The 20,499-nt window shown below is 39.4% G+C and overlaps 1 protein-coding gene across 1 annotated transcript in view; it reads right to left on the bottom strand.

Annotated features, from left to right (window-relative positions):
* Positions 1-18,825, bottom strand: part of cntn2 (contactin 2) — a 103,138-nt gene extending 84,313 nt beyond the window's left edge. Inside the window, exon 1 of the mRNA XM_049570821.1 lies at positions 18,460-18,825. The gene's annotated coding sequence lies outside the window, so the exon portion shown is untranslated. The remainder of the gene's footprint in view (positions 1-18,459) is intronic.
* Positions 18,826-20,499: the final 1,674 nt, after the last annotated feature.

The following is a 20,499-nucleotide window of genomic DNA, read 5'->3' as shown; positions in this document are numbered from 1 at the left end:
TCTATTTGTTATTATTTCCTACTTTGTTGTGCTGTAGCCTACAGACAAAATTAATACATTTCAAAGACCAGTTATGAATAACATGGATCAAAGGTTTGTGGCAATTTTGTGTTTTAGTTATTAACCAATATTACTGCCTTGCGGTTGTATGCCTCCATAAACCTGTCAAGTTGCAGTTACAGTTTACATCCATGTCTGTGAAAACATGAATGTTTCACACACATCTTCCTCTTGGCAGCACAGAGGGTCTATACAATAAGCACAGTTTCAAGGTGGACACCCAAAAATAGTGTCACCAATTTAGTATCTGACCAAATACCTCCCCTTCTGTTCCTGAGATATGACACTGAGTAATGGCCAGAAAATATGCAGAACATTATGATGTCACAGTGAAGCTGACCTTTGACCTTTTTCACACAAACTGCCATCATTTCATCATTATATCCTTTTAGACGTGTGAAATTTTGTCATAATTAGCGTATGAATTATTGAGTTATGGCCAAAAACATGTTTGTGAGGTCACAGTGACCTTTGACCACTAAATTCTGAACAGTTCGTTAGTTCAGTCCAAGTGAATGTTTGTGCCAACTTTCAAAAATTCCCTAACAGTGCTCTTGAGATATCATGTTCAAAAAATGAGACAGAGCAAAGGTCACACTGGCTTTAAAACACCAAACTGTAACTCATAACTATATATACTAGTCCATACCCATTGGTAGCTTTGTCCCCTTGTACCTATGCTAATCCTCAATGCCTATGTGCAGTTTCACATAGATTGACCACGTCAGTGAGTAGAAAAACGTGTGACTAACAGAATGACACACTGACAGTTTCTGTGATTATGTACAGCATACCATACCATGACTTAGTCATACCAAAAATTAGAAAAAAAACAACAACATTCGGCCACAGGGGGAGCCACAGCGTTCTGTTGCATTTTAGCCATTTTTAAGCATTTTTCTGTTGTCATAGCGCCACCCAGTTGCCAATTAGACATAAATTTCTCCAGTCACCTTGAGGCTTCCTGTTCTACATATCTACCAAGTTTAGTAAAAATCGATATGACTAGACAAGAAATTAGCTCTCTAGCGCCCCCATTTTGTTTGATGGGGTCAATAATGGAGGGGTCCCCTCAGATTATGTGTGGTCATATGCCTACAAAGTTGCGTGGTGATCGGTGAAACCCTTGAGATGTTATAAACCTTTATGTGATGAGCCACACCCTCCGCAATATTCATTGCCTTATAGAAGCTCAGTTTTAGTAAGTTTTCCAACTTTTGCCAAGAGGGAACTTTAGATATTGGTCCCTAGATTATGTTCACCGGGTTTCATGCAGATCGGTCAAACTTCGTAGGAAGAGATCCATTTTAAGTGTTTTTCAAAAAATTCAAAATGGCGGAAAATCTATATAACTGAAAGTTATGGGTTCTTGAAACAGATTTGTTCCTCATGAGGAGAGGCATCTCTATGCAAAATTTCACGTCTCTATGACATACGGGGCATGAGATATGCCCATTCAAAGTTTGCAATTTCAATCGGTTGCTATAGCGCCCCCCTTTGACCAACCTCCCATGACCCTCTACCACTGTGCCAAATTTCATAAGGATTGACCAAGTCAGTGAGGAGAAAAACATAGAACAGATACACAGACAGAGGTTTCGTCATTATATAGTAAGATGTATATGTCTTAATATAACACATGATGCCTGAGTGCCCTTTCTCTAGTTTTGCGTGTCTTTGTGTCTTTGTTGGAGCAGACTAGAGAGGCAGAGCATAACTCTTTATCACCATGGGAAAGTGTGTAAATTTAACAAAAAAAAAACCCTCAAATGTTCAGCAAACCATTATATTGTTTTTAAATGTCCTTTACTGTGAAAACTGTGACTGCAGTTTTAAAATAGCAGAAAAATAATTTAGTAAGAGCTTATAAGCTTTATAGCAGCTTTTTTTAAAAGCTTTTTAAAAGTTTATTAACAATGTCTTTACAAGCAGTAGGTGAAAGTTTTTGTCAGCAAGAGTACATTTTCCAGCTCTCAGGAAAATCAGCAATCACTGAATAGGTATTAGAAAACACAAGAAAAAGAAGAGGAGGAAATGTCAGACAAGACGTTTCATCAGCAGCAAGGGAATTAAAGATAGGCCGCATCATACTAAAGAGATATAAAGTTCAAAGACATAAAAAAATCAATGAAGGACAAGTGAACGTTTTATGAAAGAGACATGCCGACATACAGGCACTGAGTTGACAGCACTGAGCCGAGCTGTACTGTTGCTGGAAATACATTTTCCCCACAAGATGAAGTATCATGTTGTGATTCTCAGAAGAGTTCAGACTGTAGAGACAGACACTCTGTGCTGACATGCTACTCTGACTTTAAAAAAAGGACTGAAAAGGCTAAAAATGGACATTTAAATTATTTTATGCCCTAGGACTGAACTTGTTCCATACCTACGCTCATATTACCCTTACCCTGTGGTAAACTGAGACACAAAACCAGCCTTTATGTGTCAGGATTCTAAAACTGTACTCAGAAAATGCTTTGATTTCAGTAAATGCTTGATAACCTTGAGTTTACCGTATATTGCAATGCTCAATACAGATTTATTTCACCGTTCTAGCAGAAATTGTGAAATGTAACTCACTGTAAAATAGGGTATTTTCCTCATATTCAACTTTATCTTCAACTCTCCCAGCTTATGTTGTTAAACCTGAAATCTAAATGATACATCAGCTTGGCCGATATTAGCTCAGCATCCCATTTTAGCTTATCACTGATAAATTAATATCAGTGTATTTGTTTTGAGTTCAGTAGAGAAATGTCACTTTTACATAGCTTGTCCACCATGGAGAACTGATGCTTATTTTCTAACTGACAACTGTCCTATTCAGTACTTGGTCAAAGTAACCAAATAAAAGCTGGCGTTATGTTTTGTTAAAAAGCTGAATATCGGTTGATATATAGCAGAGCTCTAAAATACTGATATTGGTATCGACTTCAAAGTCCAAATTCCAGTTCAAGTTCATTGGTCGGGATTTTAATGCTTTCCATTCCAGAGATGATACTATAACAAAGTTGACAGAGGCTTTTTTACTTCGTTGTTGGTCTGCAGTGAATATTTCATAGCTTCCAGGTACCTTTCTAGGCAGCAAAATTGTGTTTCCTAAGTTAGCGAAGGCATGACTTGCCCTACTCTGCATTAAGCCTACTTCAGACCAAAGAGTCACGACAAGATGAGCTGAAACAATTAACTACTTGCAATGCACCGCTCTGAAACGTTCTAAAAACCTGCCAGTTCACACCAATGCAACTAGAGGGGGGGTAACCCTAACCTAACCTATCTCACTTCTTTTGCATAAATGTAACCAATCCAACCAACACAGGTAACAAGTACTGGTCAATCACAGAGAGACAAGGGCAGGTCACACCTTCGCCATCCTAGGAAACACAAATGCAGCTTCCAGGTATACATAATTACATTAATTTGCTTAAGTCAATGGTAACCAAACTACAGTGATACATCAGCTCCTACTAGTAATACACAGAGAAATCAGAGAAATCTCAAAATATTTGATAATTTATTGGAAATATATATTATGCTATCAAAATACAACATTTCAAAAGAAACTACTTAAACCATGAGATCCGTGAAATGTAATCTCTTTGCCTTTCCTGTAATGTTTTGTTTTTGACATCAGCCTGCTACGTAGTCAAGTTAATGAATGTAGCGAGCAGACAGTACGTCCATGTTTAGTCAAGAGCTAAACTGTGATCACAAGATAGTATGCGGGAGGAATAACGCTGCAAATGTGGTTCCAAGGGGGAACTATTAGGAAATATTTCAAGCAGCCCTGTTGAAACTGAAATAGATGACAATCAACCGAGTACATGTTCCAGTGGCTACTAAAGCAGTGGCAGTGAAGTCTCAACAGATTCAAGATTCAAGATTCAAGACAACTTTATTAATCCCCTAAAGGGCAATTTCATTTGACAGCTCGCACAACAACACACACACACACAACACATAGAACATAGAAAGAAAATTGACAGCTGTGTGCAAATTCTGTTAGTCGCCATGATGAATTACATTAAAATGTGAAGAAAAACACCAATAAATATGTTCATTTAAAATAATTAATACCGGCACTGGATGATAAAAATACATAGAGGTACACAGTACCCAATGCACAATACACACAATACAATTCATAAGGATGTGTTTAACAATCGGACAGCAGAGGGGATGAAAGACTTGGAAAAACGATTACCCTCACAAGCAGGTTGGGCATAACAACGCCCTAAAGGCAATAGTGAAAATTCACTTGCTAAAACATGCCCAGAAGTACTTACAATGCTGTGTGACTTCCTCAGAACCTGTTGCTCCCATAGAGAACTTAGGTCTCTCTGCTTAAGTCCAATAATCTTGGAACAAATTTTCACAACTCTGTTCAGGCTATTCTTGTCCCTGAGTGACAGGTTGTTGAACCAACAGATAAAAGAATAAGTCAAAAGGCTTTCAATGAAGGACTGATAAAAACGACAAAGAATCACTGGACTGACAGAAAAAGAATTTAACATTCGAAGGAGATGAATCCTCTGCTGTCCATGTTTGACCAGAGCTTCAGTGTTAACATCCCATTTAAGCTGGTTGTCAAACACAGTGCCTAGATATTTGTAGGAGCTGGCTCTTGGGGTTTATGCGAGTTGTGTGGAAGAGTTTATGTGCCACTTCTAATGCTATCCCTTTGTATAGTATGGCTGCCACTAAAAACAGTCAATAATAAATAATCCTCTAAGGAACAAACCCGCCTCCTGCATGAACTGCCCACAGCTAAATAGTTAGGCCTACACTATTGTTTTTAAATGTATGTTTATAAGATGGTAAATGGTGTAAAAAGTTTGAGGACCACTGACTGTGTTTTGTGAATACAGCCTGTGAAATTCAGCCAGTTAAGTTCCGTCATCACTTAGAAGTGATAGAAGGAGTTTTCAGGATACAATGTCAAATTAGGTCTTAGCCAAAGTGCAGGCGAAGTAAAGAGGATTATTTGTTTATATTAATATCAGTGCTATGTCAAGAATATTCCTTCTACCTTATCCAGCTCTCTCAGCCTCGTAAGGTTTATGTAAATAGGACATGTTTACATCCACTTTGCACTGCACATTTAGTTTAAACCTTAATAACTGATGCTTCATTTTGATGAATATTGCAGGAAACTTAGCATCCAAGTAAAAATAGACAGCACATGTCTAAAGCAGCTTTATCTTCAGCTTATGGCCCAACGAATCACTCTTAGCTATATTTTCAAAGCTTCTGAAATGTCCAGATAGAAATAAGGGGATTTATGACTTAAACTATTAAAAAAAAGTATGCAATATACTTGAGCATGGTGCCCACTTTGGCCACTGTAACCTTGCAAAGGGAGAGGGAACCAGCCTTTGAGCCTAAATCCCTGTTTCCACCAAGAATTCCAGTGCGATTCAGTTCAATTTGGTACGCGTTTTTTCTGTTTCAAATGTGGATGGACTTAATTGTGGATGGTACCATCTGGCTCTAAAAGGTAGACCTAGAAACACTGCAGTCTGTTGATTGGTCAATAGAGAACCATCATTCTTGCTCAGTGCTGAGTTGTGGTTGGTTTTTAAGCTCATGTAACCATTGTTCATATCGTGGAGAGTTTTACACACATTAGTAAACTATAACTATAAAATGTCAGGATGTTTTGCTGCCTCTTACAGCAGCTGTAGACTGAGAGAAAAATAACTTAATTCACTGGGCCGACTGCTAGCAACTTATAAGGTGGAATATTTTCTTGAAATGTTACTTAATGCATGAGGTGCCTGGCCCAGAACATCTCCACTACTACCTTTAGAGATGCACTTTAAACCTTACACCACTTGTGATTTCCCCACATACCTATTTACTAATGGTGTTGCATTCCTCTGAGCAGCTCCTTGCTCCCTTTGATTTGATTGTGTGTTGTCAGTGAAGGCCCCAGGCTAGATGAATATCCCCAAACAGTAACAGACAGAAACAAATAATAAGTCCAGCCTTATTAACTTTTTCCTTGGTTACGGGTACAATCTGTTTGTGGGCTTTTGAATTTCAAGGAGGATGTATCAATGTGAGCAACAGGCTTAGTTTCTAAAAGCCAAAGTTCTGTAACTCTGTATGTTCGCCAGCTTGGTTATACATAAAATTAATAAAATGCTCAGAGGGATGCTTTAGAGAGCTACATACTTTGTTATTAATAAGTTCAAATGATTGTAGCCAAAGATGCTCAAGATCAGAACAGAGCACAAACACAGTCAACCCTCTGTTGACACCTGACGAGGTTGCAAATATCACATAAGGAAGCGGTGTTCATATGGACTCTTCTTGTGAACACAGCAAACATGACCACATTTGAAGGCAGCATTACTACAGGCTGCTGCTTTAGATAAACAAACATACAGCACTTTCATACAGAACATGAGTGTTATGCGGTGAAAAAGCTTTTTTTTTCTTTTCGAAACAAGGTTGATTTTTCTGGGCTTTCACACCATGAATAACGGTAACCAATCATGTTATGCAGAACAACAACGTGGAGGCTCAGAGTCCAAACCAAGACAGCTACCTTTATTACTCCTTTAAATCTTGACAAAGGCAGCACATCCACTCCTTCTGTTCTCATATTTCACAATAAAAGCTTTAGAAATATATACTAAGTAACTGTTAACTAGAGGGAACTCAAATTAACTCAGAGCATTATGCTACAAGGAAACTCAATACAATAGCTTACAGTGGCTTTGGAGCCGTGCACATGTCGTATGTTTTGCACCATCAAATTAATTGTTTTCAATACAGACGCGCAGCAGGAGTGTTCACACACCAGAGCGACAACGTCATGGCGCGCACCTGTTCCTGAGCGCCTATTTTTTAGGGTGCAATGGCTGCAACCTGAGATATACAGAGCTCAACTTTTGGAATGCAGCAGCACGGGCTGCATGTCATGTGAGGAAGAACAACCAATCACAACTGGCAGATATGTTTCCCTTCTGCCGTAAATATCAGTCTGTGATAAATATGAAGAAGAATTTGATCATTTGAGTGCAGGGCTGCCAGGGCTTTATATCTGTCCCATGGACAATATTTTTGGCCTAATACATGTTTAACAATGCCTATTACTTATTTATTTAATTTGGATCTCCACAGAACAACTCACACAAGTAACCCTCCATCAAACTTAGGTAAAGGGTTATTGTATAAAATTTAATGTTTTCAGTGAAAATTGTGTAAGTGAATTACCATTATACTGTACCGTTTTAACTCTCAAATTAACAGCTGGTATTCAAATAAGGGCTGTGAGCATGGCTGCCATGACCGAATAAAGGCTGGATGCTAACAGAAAATAATGGTGGTGAAATTACCTGTTGGCTGATAGCTGAGCATAATGAACATTTTTATTGCACTCATTCCATCAGAACACCATCCTGCTGCTCTGAGTGACTCTTTGTAACAGACACACTGTTTTCACTTCAGTGGAGTTAAGCAACTGTCAATGAAACTCAACACTTTTCACATTGATTATGCCTTTTTAGCTGCTGGAGGGCTTTTAGTGTGAAACATCTGTGCAGGCCGGCTGACTCTAATGTGAGTCTCTTTCAAATTAAGGCCTGTTCTCTCTTTAGTTGTGGTGAAGAATTTACTGATATAATGGAAGCAGTGGCGGGTTAATTTTTGGCAGTGAACACTAAGACTGAAGCTAAGGGGCATATTAGTATTTTTTTGTGGTTTGTTTGTTTGTTTTGTTTTTTTGCAACTGGTAAACTCCATGCAAAGCCACGGCTGAAAATGGTCACAGATCAGCTGCCTGGACTTATCTTTAACCTCCAGTTATCTATGGTGAGCAGGATGGTACTACACTTGTATTAACAGTGCCACACTTGTAAGTCAAGCCTTGTATTCTCAGTGGGTTAGCTGTGCAATGCTAGCTTACCTAACATTATCAGTGCGATAGCTCCCTGGTACTGTCCTGCTATTAGCAGTCTGCAGCATGTTCTCCTGCAAAGCGCTTCACTGAGTTTTAATTTGGACTCAGGCTGTTTGAAGACTTCTATCTACGGCCTCAACACTTCCCAGACACCAGAAGCCTTCTAGCAAGTCATCCCAGACACTGAGAAACACACACACACACACACACACACACACCTGCATGACAGAGTGTTCATATACTTTTCTAAACTGACATGTTTAATATGCAAAAATATGAACAAACCACCTGTACACACCGCATCCCCACTCACTCCTAGATAAACACACACACACACACACACACACACACACACACATCTATAATTTAAACTGACAAAGTGTTTGACAAACAGTGTGATGGTTCCCATCTGTGAACCTCATTCTGCTCCAATCAGGTGATGATGGCAGTAGATTACAGAGGAATGACCCTCGCCTGGGCAGTATTGATTTGTGCATGTAAAGTCTAAGTGCTAAGTGTTTGTGACCTGCTGTGCACTGACTGGGAGCACTATGCTTAGCCCAGAGTGGTCCAAAAAATGTGAGTAAAACAGCAGGTCATTTATCACCCTGACTGTAGCCAACCTTACTCAAAGTTTCTTCTGTTCTAGATGAGAAAAATAAAATATATAACTGTTTGTTTGGGGGTTTGCCACTTTTATTTTGGTCAAGAATTTGAGCCACTATATTCTAATCAGCAGAGTGTGTTCTGCACCAGTAGGATTTAAGGAACGATGGGCATGTTGTTGAATAGGCAGTATGGTTGTTTAATGACCTGCCTCAGACAAAGTTTTGCTTCCATATTTCGGTGAAGATACATTTCTGTGACATTATCGTCACGTCTTTGTGCAAGTTTGTGTCTGTGAATTCATTCCAGTGTGTTAATGTTCTTTGTTTCTATGTGCGTGGGTGTGTACATGAAGTCGGACAGGAAGAGGCGAGATGAGAAATGACCACACACCAAACTCAGCCTTGTCTAATGAGCATTTTGGGGCTCTGTATTCCAGCAAGCTGTTGTTTCTGGCTGAAGCCCAGCATGCAGCTGTTTATTGCAAATGTTAAGAGTTCAAACAGGCAGTAAATGTACCAGGGCAAGAGGGTGATTTATATATACATATATATGTATATGTATTTAAAAGATGTAGACAAGACAGTGTGTGTGTGTGTGTGTGTGTGTGTGTGTGTGTGTGAGAGAGAGAGAGAGAGAGAGAGAGAGAGAGAGAGAGACAGACAGACAGAAAGAGAGACACAGGAGATAAAGCTTTCAAGCAACCAGCCAATCAAATATTCATCAAATCAAAAAGCTGAGCAGACAAAGACAAGTATCCTATGATAATGTTCGTTTTTTAAATTCACACTCCACACTGACACAGTGACGGTCAGATTTTTAAGGAGATTATTTAAAGGGTATTTTCTGAATATTCAACAACCCCAATGTTATATCAGTAAAACATGGGTATAAGCCTTTATCAGTAAGAAAGTGTGATCATTCAGGTCTCAAAGCACCAACACAGTTAACAATGTTACACATGCACAAAACTGGTAAAAAAAAACTGTGAATGGAGTACAGTCTGATAAGAATATCACTAGTTTTGTGTGTATTGCATGTGTATAAATATAAACTTTGACCTGCTGATGGCACTTGCAGTGCATCACCAACATTATTACAATTAAACATGTGGGGAGCAGGAATGTCTGAACTGAATTTTAACACAACCCACCCTCTGGAGGTATATTGTGGAGGTATATTACTGTATAAGTAACTAGAATGTTGTATGTAGATGCAGTTGTATGCCTCCACAAAGTGGTCACACACACAGTTACAGTTTACATCTATTCCCTCTTGAGATATTGTGTTCACGAGAATGAGACAACATCAGGTTGAGACATCAACTTTGACCTTTGACCTCTGACCACTAAATTCAAATTATTTCATCGTTAATTGGACATTCGTGCCAAATTTGAAGAAATTCCTTAAAGGCATTCTTGAGCGATCAAGTTCAGGAAAATAGGACAGATGGACAACCCAAAAATATAATGACTCCTGCCATGCCTATCACCAGCACAGAGGCATTAAAACTGCTGGTGGCACTACACTGTAGATGAAAAGGATCAAGCCTCTAGGACCACAAATGTCTGTTTAAATTTTTGTTGCAATTCATCCAGTTGGTGTGGAGATATTTCAGTCTGGACCTAAGTTGGAGACTGACTAGGAACTTCACATTGTCCTCCCTGAACATGTTGGTTAGCCCCTCAAGTGGCTAAAATCTGAGACAGACATAGGAACAGACTTGAGAATATTTTTAAAAAATCTTAAAAAACACAAATACATCAGCACAATACAAACCAAAGAAAAAAGATGTGCTGCTCTACACTGAGCTGTACAGGCAGCATACCGACATGTCTGAATTCATCACTGCCTACATGAGTTTCAGGAGATGTATTGTATGCATTGATGCATTGTATTATTGTATTAGCAGTTGAAAATATTTGAATTTGAAGTTACAGACAGTTTAGCTGGAATAACATTGCTGGGTAACCTTTTGGGTCCAAGTTTATTTCCTGTCAGCTGATGTCATTCATATACACTGCAAAATATTTCTAAAGGAAATACAGCAGGACCCATTTAGAATGTTTGTCAAGTTCTCAATGATCTATAGTCAGCTATATTTGGCCTCAATGCACCACAGTGGTCACTAAAGTACCCAGCCAAAAGCTGTTCATGTGTCTCATGCTTTCTGAATGCTGTATGTGTGGTACTGAAGCATAAATGTCAAATGCAAAAAAAAAATAATAATAATAAATTTGACTGAGGAATTTAAAATTCTAGCAGATGCCCTTCCTTTCCAGATGTACAAAGAATCCTCCTTCCTGCCAGCTTGGTATCTCCACATCTATCTGACACTTTGCAGCAGTACAAAGGTTCAGCAGTCATGACAGGGTGCTGTGGCTCATATCTTTCTGAGATGGAGGGATTGACCTCCCTGGTCTCACCCCTTATTAGAACACAAAGAGCTGTTGAGCAAGCTGGGCACACTGACATGAATCTTCTATGAGAGAGAGGTTCGAGTAAAGGCTTTACTGTTCCACTGCAGCTCAAAGCATGTCATATGAACCACAGATGGAGTCTGGGCTGTTCAACTGGTGGATCGATAGCAGCCTTGATATGGAGAAGTGGAGCTGCAGACTAGCAAACAATATAGATGTAAGAGTGGGGGACTGAGGGAATTACAGACAGATGAAGCAGATAGCACTCTGGCAGAAGCTGAGAGCCACTGTGGTTGTAGACTCACAAGTCAGTCTTTAGACGCTTTGCTTAAATAAAAACTGATGACTTTCTCCCTGATTTTTTGTTTAGATGGGCGGATACAATTTCAGAGTTTAAAAAAAACTCCCTACGTTTTAGAGCCAATAGTAAATCTGCAGGGCGGTCCTTCGGTGGCTCGCTGAACTCTTGTGCTTGTAAACATAGTCCGACTAGAAACACGTGTAGCGGTACAAAATGGCTCAGCCGTGCTCGCAGAAAACGGCATCAAAGTTAGTGGATGTTTGTCGCGTTTGCAGCGACACATTCTCGCCAACTAAAAGAAACAAACATAATCCTTTACAAGGCCATGGCTCATCCATCCGGCTGGACTATAGAGGGAATCGCCTTGTTGTTTACAAATGATTCCGGGTAGAAAACCAGCAAAGCTTTTAGCTATATATATATATATATATATATATATGTATAACATTTTTTTCACATCACTGTATCACCGTTTAGACTAATCCGATGTTTGTAAAGTCTATAAACACAATGATTGAACAAACATTACTATTTCTGTGTGCATGTTTACTTTAGCTGGGCTAACCGTTAGCTGTTAGTCCTGTTAGCCGTTAGCAGTGTCTGTAATAGGTAATAACTCATTAAACGGTCTGTGAAAAAAATATCTTTTCCAGCGGATATCTTAGTTACAACATGATTGAGCTAGCAAAGCAGTTTTGTGTTGCTACGTGTGGTATTTATTCAGTTTTGGGAAATCACGATGTCTAGAAAGCATCAGTGGCTGCAGCTGACAGGGACAGCTAACACTAGCAGCAAAGCTAACATCAGGACGTCATCTGTTAAAAGCCTCCCGTTGTCGGATATGACATGAAACTACTCCAGTTAGCTCAATCGTGTTGTAACTAAGACATCCGCTGGAAAAAATATTTTCTTCACGGATGAGCACACGTTTGATAAAACAGAGTTAAATCTCTCGGCATCCATTTTCAAGCTCTCTGTGTGTTTGTTCCCTTGCGGACGAGAAAAGGGGGAGCACACATTTCTGAGAAGGCGTGTCCTTTTCAAAAATGCAAAAGGCGTTGCTTTGTTGCCGGCCGTTTTCGCCGGTGTGTTAAACACACTTTAGAAAGGAGTGTCCCCAGACTATCAGAAGGCGGAGATCTCTGATTGTCTGGTGGCGAGACTACTGTGGTTGCTCATATACCTGTTTTAAGCCTGTTATCTTGAGGTCATAACTGAGCCTAACTATCTTTTTAAGTCTTAAGAACAAGCTATTGGCTATCACAACTTAATTGCATCATAATCTCAAGATATCAAATCATGCTTATATTAACCTTCCTAAGCTCAATGTTCTATACTGACCGGCACACAGACATTGTTATGAGCCAATTACAGCTTCTTACAGATCTTTCAGTATCTGCATATACATGAATATGTAGATATTCTTAGGTAATGTAAAGGCAGTGTCGCCATTACATAGTTTGTCCACCAGAGAGCATTGACAAGTATGTTTTTTCATTAAAAAAAATGCTCACACTCAGTACATATCTTGGTCACAGCTCGTTAATAAATCAATTTAACAAACCCTTATTAAACTGTTAATGTTAAGTTTTTATGTTCAGAAGCAATTACAAGCCAATATTATTACAAAAAGTTTTTATTCTCAAAAATCAATGAATAATGTGGGAAAACAAAAGCGGTTCTGGTGTCCCCTACTACACCCACTGGTGCTCTTTTAGGCCACACATGGCTTTAACCTCCTGAGACCTGAGCTTTTGTTTGATTTTTCATATTTAATTTCTCCTAGTGATTTGGGATTAGTAGGATCTGATATAGGCATAAAAAAAACAACTAAGCATTGTCTTTGAACTTTAAGTAGTTTTTGAAAAAGGTGTCGACAGATCCAGCTTGGCGCAGTGACAGTTTCGTGCCAAAAGGCTTCACCGAAGGTGCGCTAAAAGCTCGCCAGCTGAAACCACGTGTACTGTCAGTGCAGGCGGAGCGCAGCTGGTGTAAGCCGAAGTTTGGCTGACCGGCGGACAGTGCGCACACGTCACCAAAACCTCACAGGCAGGTTTCCAGAATGTCAGGCACATTAACAATGTAATAAATAGCCACAAAACCACAATTCAATGCAGCTATCTGCAATCAGCACATAAATGTATCTCTATATTGACTGTCCCGTCACATCTGATGTCAGATCAAAGTGGATTGGCACCGTTTGGCATGTTTGGCATGCGTAATGGAAACCGAACCTGATTTGATTAACACAGCTGCAAAATAATGAGTTCACATCCCTCTCAGCCAACCACAAACAGCCACAGCATCAGATAGGGAGTATATATTCAGCATCTGTCATCTTAGAAAAGCCAAAAGAAAAGAAACAGAGTGAGACTGCGAGAGAGTAAGAGAGAGCGCGCGCACAATAGAAATGCATCATTGATTTACAATTGTGGTGACCTCCTCCCAGGCTACCTTTGCATCATCAGCCCGTGGAGGTCTGCTCGCAGTTCCGTATATTTGGACACTGCGAGCTTGGACCTCCTGGACCAAAACATCAGTTTCCTCCTGGGAGAAGTTTGGCTGTTTGACGCTGCTGCTCTCTTCTGCCATGGCGAATTGAGTAAACTCTCATTACGCCTTCGCGCGGCGCATTTAAGGGCGAGGAGAGGGGCTCATTTGATTGGTGTGATGTGTGTAAAACCCACTCCACGCCTTCTCTCCTCCCTCTTTCCGACTTGCACAGGTAGAAGGGACAGAGGTGGGACAGACGAGTAGCTGCGCCAGCGAGCTCGGTGTGCCAAACTTGCAAAATCCGCCTGGCCACACCCAGTTGGCGAAGAGCAGGTACGCTGTGCCCCCGCCTCGCCCGGTCTGTGAAACTAGAGCCCTTAGGGTTAGGGGTCACTGTTCAAATCTAAAACTGTTCAAATCAATTTATTCCAATGACTGAACATGGTTGTGCACAACAAAACTGTAAATATAACATTTCTAAAAGCCTTATGATTTGTTCATTTTGTAACTCTGTATGAATTTTCCATGCTCCATACTCCAAGCTAGGGATGTCGTTTCTGTCTATAGGAACAGTCCGTCACCAATTAGCCTGTGTGAACTGCTGCAATAATACAATAATGAAGTCCCAGTGTCCTCAAACGAGTACTTTAAATTAACAGGGTCTTAGCTTGTTACTATTGCTGAAAATTGGTCACATGTTATATCAAACTATAAACTTTATTAATCATAAATAAACAAGTTTCAACAATAAAATGTGATCAGGTTTTGGACCTCGTCCACTTTTGTGTCAGGATCAGCTGTAAAGTGACCTGGCAGAGATGGCTACCATCATGTTTTTACATGCATTAGTGTATTGTGGTCTTGCTACCACTAGTTGGGGCATAAAAGTATCCACAACAAGGACAGCAGGTCTAAGTTAAGCAGAATGAAGTAAAAGGTGCACAAACCCAAAATGTCATGTCCTCATATGAGGACATAGGGTTGCAGTGGATAAAAAACATCATCAACATAATTAGCTAATTGAATAGATAACTGTCAGCATTATGTGAAAACTTATGTAAATCATAATCTTCACAAATGGATTAAAGTCATTTCTCAGCCTTGATAGAAAAAGAAGAGAACAAGGAAAAATTTAGGGGAAGAATTTAGGTCTACACATATTTACATTATGGCCACCATTTAGTGCAATGAAATAACTCTGTTCACCTAATCATGATCTCAAGACAATGGGCCTCCAAAAAAATTGGCAACCACAACTGCTTTCACCTTCTGCGCACTGCCTAAATTGTTAACACCTGATGCCAGTCGCTGTAACTTAAGCTGAGTGTGTTGAACCTCTCTGCACTGTGCTGTTATTCACCCCCTCTGGTCTTTATACTAGTTAATTACACATGAAGAAATAACTATATGAGTGCCAGTCTGAAATCAGATTACATGTTGTTCGACTATCTAAAGGCAATAAAGGTCTTTATGTGCAGACAAACTCATCGGGGCCATAACAGAACAAGGAATACTCTTATTTCAGTGGCAAAACAAGAGCAGATATAATACTGTATTTACACACTTCTCATCTCAATATGTGATTTTAATGGCATGAACATAACATTAAACAGGCAAACAAGACAGCTCTGGAGTTTTTAGAAGATGTATTTTCTCTAGTTTATTTAGGGCTGAATGGTATGGGAAAATAATCTAATTGTAAGATTTAAGAATTACATGTGTTATTCACTACACACAAGCTATAAATCATTCTATAGTGTGACCAACACTGTATAACATCACATCTCCAGCTTTGCATCTTTGCTCAGCTTTTCATAGCGAGGAGCACAGTGTTTCACAAGCACTGACTTTTTTCTTCCTAGGATCTGACATGTCTCTGACAAGTCAGCCACGGCAAAATTAGTATGTGATGTCTCCCTCATCTATTTACTGAAATCTAAACTATGAATCATTCAATTCATATTAGTTGCATGTACTGTGCATAGAGTGGGTGCAATAATGAAATGTGAATATGACTGACTCATGAGGAAATGGTTTCTACGAGGTTATACAGTGTGTAATAAAAAAATGAAAACTATTAAAAAAATGCATAAAAACAACTCTCAACTTTCCTTTGAGCCCAATCAGTTTCTTCACAACAGCCTACGGCAGTCTTTAACATTTAACACACCACTGATACTAGATAATAGTGACAATATGGTCTGTTTTAAAGTCAATACAGTGCATCTTCCTGCCAGTGATCAAATTACAAATGCCAGAATAGAAACACAAATCTATTAAAATAGTGAATCAAAGTGTAAGGCCCAATAGAGCAGTATTTTAAAAATTAGTACAATGCAATAATTATATTAAAAGTCTACGAGATAGTTAGGATTTTTTTTTTAAGCGGGGCTATCTTATCTTACTATCTTACTTATCCATAGTCAGTGTATTACATACAGTAGATGTCAGTCGGCACACCCCCAGTTTGGAGTAACAGGCTGGAGTATGAAAGCAAAGTTCATCAATATACTGCTGTGGAGGGGGTCAGTTAGGTGTTTTAGCTACCTAAAAAAAATTCCACCTAAAAACATCAATATCATGTTAAATGTATGCTACATTGGGAGTATTTTCACCACTTTGCCTTTTCATCAGACATGCAGTTCAAATGGGAAAGCCATAAAAGGCTTCAGTTCCCCATTAATGCTCTGATCAAAGCCACCAGACTCCACTGACAAAAACATTTTTTCATTTTAGCTCGCTGGACACAGGAGCTGCTGGTCTACCGCTGCTTCACTCAGTTAGATAGTTTGGATAATTGTATGACTTTGCTGAATCTGAAAAAACCCTTTTAAACACCAGTGTCACACAATAACACAAAATAATTGTTCAAAGCAGGGGTAGACCAGCAGCAGCTCCTGTGTACAGCAATGTTAAATCTCTGCTTTTCTCAGTGGAGTCTGGCTTTGAAGAACACAATAAAATGTCTTCATTTTCCTGTTTGAAAAGCAGTGAAAATATTCTAAATATAGCAGACGCTTAATCTGTTATTGATATTTTTATGTGATACATTTTTAGGTGACTAAAATACATTTTGTTGCTGACCCCTCCACAGCAGTAGATTGCTAAGCTTCCATATCAGACTCCAGCCTGTTTCTCCAAACTGGGGGTGTGCTGACTGACATCTACTGTATGTGATATACTGACTATGTACCCCATACAAACCCACATAAAAAAACTGAACTATCCCTTTAAAAGTGCATAGTACAGTGCACTATATGTAGAGAGAGAGAAAAGTGTAACCCTAGATGAAGACAGTGCGCTACCTTCATTACCACAGCATCAGTACCAACACATGATGTGATTACTGAATAAGATAAGATGACTTGTTCATTTAACCTAAACCTTTTCATCTGTCAGAACTCCAGACATTATTTATAAGACTTATTTAAGGCCCCAATTAGTCTTAAGAGTTCATATGAGTGGAGTTTATGATGATAGCACTGAGTTTTTAACAGTCAGTTAATAACAGTCACTGAGAACATGAGTCTTGTGATTACACTAGTCACTAATGAGGTGGGCAGTACAGAATAATTATAGTCATAATTATTACAGTCTCGGTACAGATAGGGTATGTTAAGTATTCAAAATCACGCTGAAAAAAATAGCTTGTGTGTAAGAAGCACATGTTCAGGTGCTGTAACATGTAGCATTCATGAAATGTTTATCTTTTTCAGGCATAGATAATGCTGAATTATCACCCTAATCCCCCATCCTCTAATTCTTATCTCTCAACTGAAACAACTTATTAGTAATTTTGCTGTGGTCCTCCTGCACAGGACCTCTGGAGACACACTCAAAGACCCCTGCGTGGGGCCCTTTTTGGAAAGCACTGCTCAGACTGCTTCAGTTTCAGCACAAGCCGCAGCACAAGCCGTAATAATAAACCTGAGCCACCAACTGAGTCTACAGCCTACAAACCCTCCCTTGCCAAACTACAACACAGTATCCTGAAATGCCCCCAGCATGCATACAGATCTTAAAAACATGAACGTGTCGCTTGTATGGATGTCAAACCAAACAGGTAAGAACATGGGATCAGCTTTGACTATCAGTGACCATAGAATACACATGTAGAATACAGCATGGTTTAACCCTACGTGGAAACAGTCCATTTAGTGTGTGCGACATACTCAGCTGTAAAATACATGTCCATTATCTCCACACATAGGCTACACACATAAAGGTGTTGAAGTTTAACGCTAACCAAATTAAATGTACAAGTCGACGAAGAAAGGGTGACGTACACCAAAGGTCCTAAGTCATGTTATGAGACGTAGCTACGTTTGCCGAATACATGAATTTCCCAGATTAAATGTGAAGTTTGGCGTAACGTTCACCACCTTACATGGAGGGAAATACGTTTTATAACGTTAACTGTTGCTACTCTGTGTCTGTTCAAGCTACACTTGTGCTATTGCGTCAAAAATACTAAGAAGCGGGATACCCTTCCACACTGTAGGGGCTATCGGTGAAACAGCAGACCAGCTTTAAACAGCATCCCGAAAACCCGCATCTGCCGGTATGGGTTTTTTTTAGCGCATGTTGTGCATAAAGATAGGGGAAATAATATTAGTAATACGAGGGAAACGATAGAGGTGTTTGGTGAGAGGTGTGGGTTTGTTTACCTTGCAAAGATGCGGATAGTCTTCTCCCCGGGCAGCTGCGGTGCGGAGCCGCGAATGATGCGCAGGAGGCGGGGTGATGCTGCTCGCTACGTCGGTGAGACCACCTCCGTGATTCAGATGATAGAAGCGACCCGGGTGCGTCTCACACAGCTTTGTTACTGTTCTCCTCCGTCTCTGTCTCTTCCTTCTCTGGATTCACCGTCCTGTCTGCTCCTCCTCTCCGCTGTGAAATGTTAGTAGAGCCGCATTAAAGGACGGGCCAGCCTCTCTCTCTCTCTCTCTCTCTCTCTCTCTCTCTTTCTCCCTCTCTCTCTCTTTAATGTCTTCCTCTCCTCCGCATCCCTGCTTTCTTTCGATCACCTTCTGGTCTCCTTTCACGAGTGTCAAGCCCGCGAAAATACAGCAAAAGTACTTCCGGTCTTCAAATGACATAATTAAACGTGTCCATGATAATTGAACCCGTTCAGAGCACAAATAGGTTTCAAAAAGTAAAGTAATAAAATATATTGTAGTAGTGGATTTCTACTCTAAATGCACTCGTAAATAATTATCAAAAAAAAATAAAATAATAAAAATAGGATACTTGATTATGTGCTATTTTTTTCATTCCATTTCAGTGGACAAAGAATCTGAATGCGCAAACCACCTAATAGTAAAATGGACTTCTCTCAACAGTTTTTTTTTCTTTTTACAGAGAGACATGCGTTTATTTATTTTTCATGAATATGAACTCGTCAATAAATAAAGTGACACTCTAAAACAAATTGCATCTATATTTTGTGTTGCATATTATTTGATATATATTCATTTTTCCCTGAATAAGTTGATAATGATCATTTTGTATTGTAGTCTATTTGCCATCACTTCTCAGAATAGCGTGAACTAAATAAATCTCCGACTGCTATCCAGTGGAACATAATTTGGAGGCCAGCTTTGAGATCTTCTAAATGTGTGAGATTTAGTATTATACAATATCTGTAAGATTCTGTGCAGAGCATTCATGCTGGCAAAATTGTGGCATTGGAGGCTCTTTATTCCACTTCCTCATGGACTGTCAAGCTGTTAAAACACTGGTTAGAAGCAATAAGCAATATCTCTTATGTCAGAGTTTTATAGTGTTAACTTCCCACTGTGCCCCAAAGCATGCTAGCTGGGATTGAAATTGGACAATAATGTTGGAGTCACAGTTGACGGTTGTTTTCATGCAATGTCTTTCTTGTTTTTCCCTTGAATGTGTGTTGAGTCTAAAAGAAAAAAAACAACAATAAAACTGTTCATTAAAAAAAATCACTGCACAGAATATCCTCAGTTTGTTAGGTACGTATGTTCAAAAACTCCTGAGGTGAATATTCTGTTTACATAGTCAGTAGGATGTATTATAAGCCCCTATTAATTTTCTGGTGATGCTCAGATCCCCCATCCATGCCAATGGATGGATAATTTTAACAAAATCCTGAGTAAAAGCTATAAATCTTTCATAAGATTTTTTGATGTGAGTGATATAATATCTCATGTTTACTTTAAACACAGTTTAAAGACAAATTATGTACTTTAAAATATGATTTCTAGACTGAAACGTGCCTTGTTCTTCCTCCTTGCCTCGTGGTCAGCCATGCTTGTTGAAAACATATTAAAAGACTTGCATATAGCATTGGCTGCAGGGCTTCATTCATTCCTACGAAAGTTGCTCAGTGGTGCATGAAGCCAAAAAAGCTGTAATTTTGAGGTATGAAATTACCCAGACGATAGGTGCTGCTTACACATCATTGTGCTCATAGAGCAGGCACACACTTACAGTCGGCAAGCATGGCTGAGCGCACCACCGGTCAAGCACCTGACTCCTGATATAGCGCTCTGCTAACTTGAATGGGATAAAATGATTTAATCTTGCAGCTCTTTTAGACCTTCTGGACCGAATGGATTAAATCTTGATTGTGAAACTAGTCATTTGACAGGGGTTGTGACGCTCAAAGGCACACTTCTGAGTACCCGGTTGGAAAAGGGGGCGTGGCTACACTGCAGTCTGCTTTAGATGATGTG

Source organism: Epinephelus fuscoguttatus, linkage group LG1 (assembly GCF_011397635.1).
Source record: "Epinephelus fuscoguttatus linkage group LG1, E.fuscoguttatus.final_Chr_v1".
Lineage (NCBI taxonomy): Eukaryota > Metazoa > Chordata > Actinopteri > Perciformes > Serranidae > Epinephelus > Epinephelus fuscoguttatus.
This window is presented reverse-complemented; position numbering and strand designations above follow the sequence as displayed.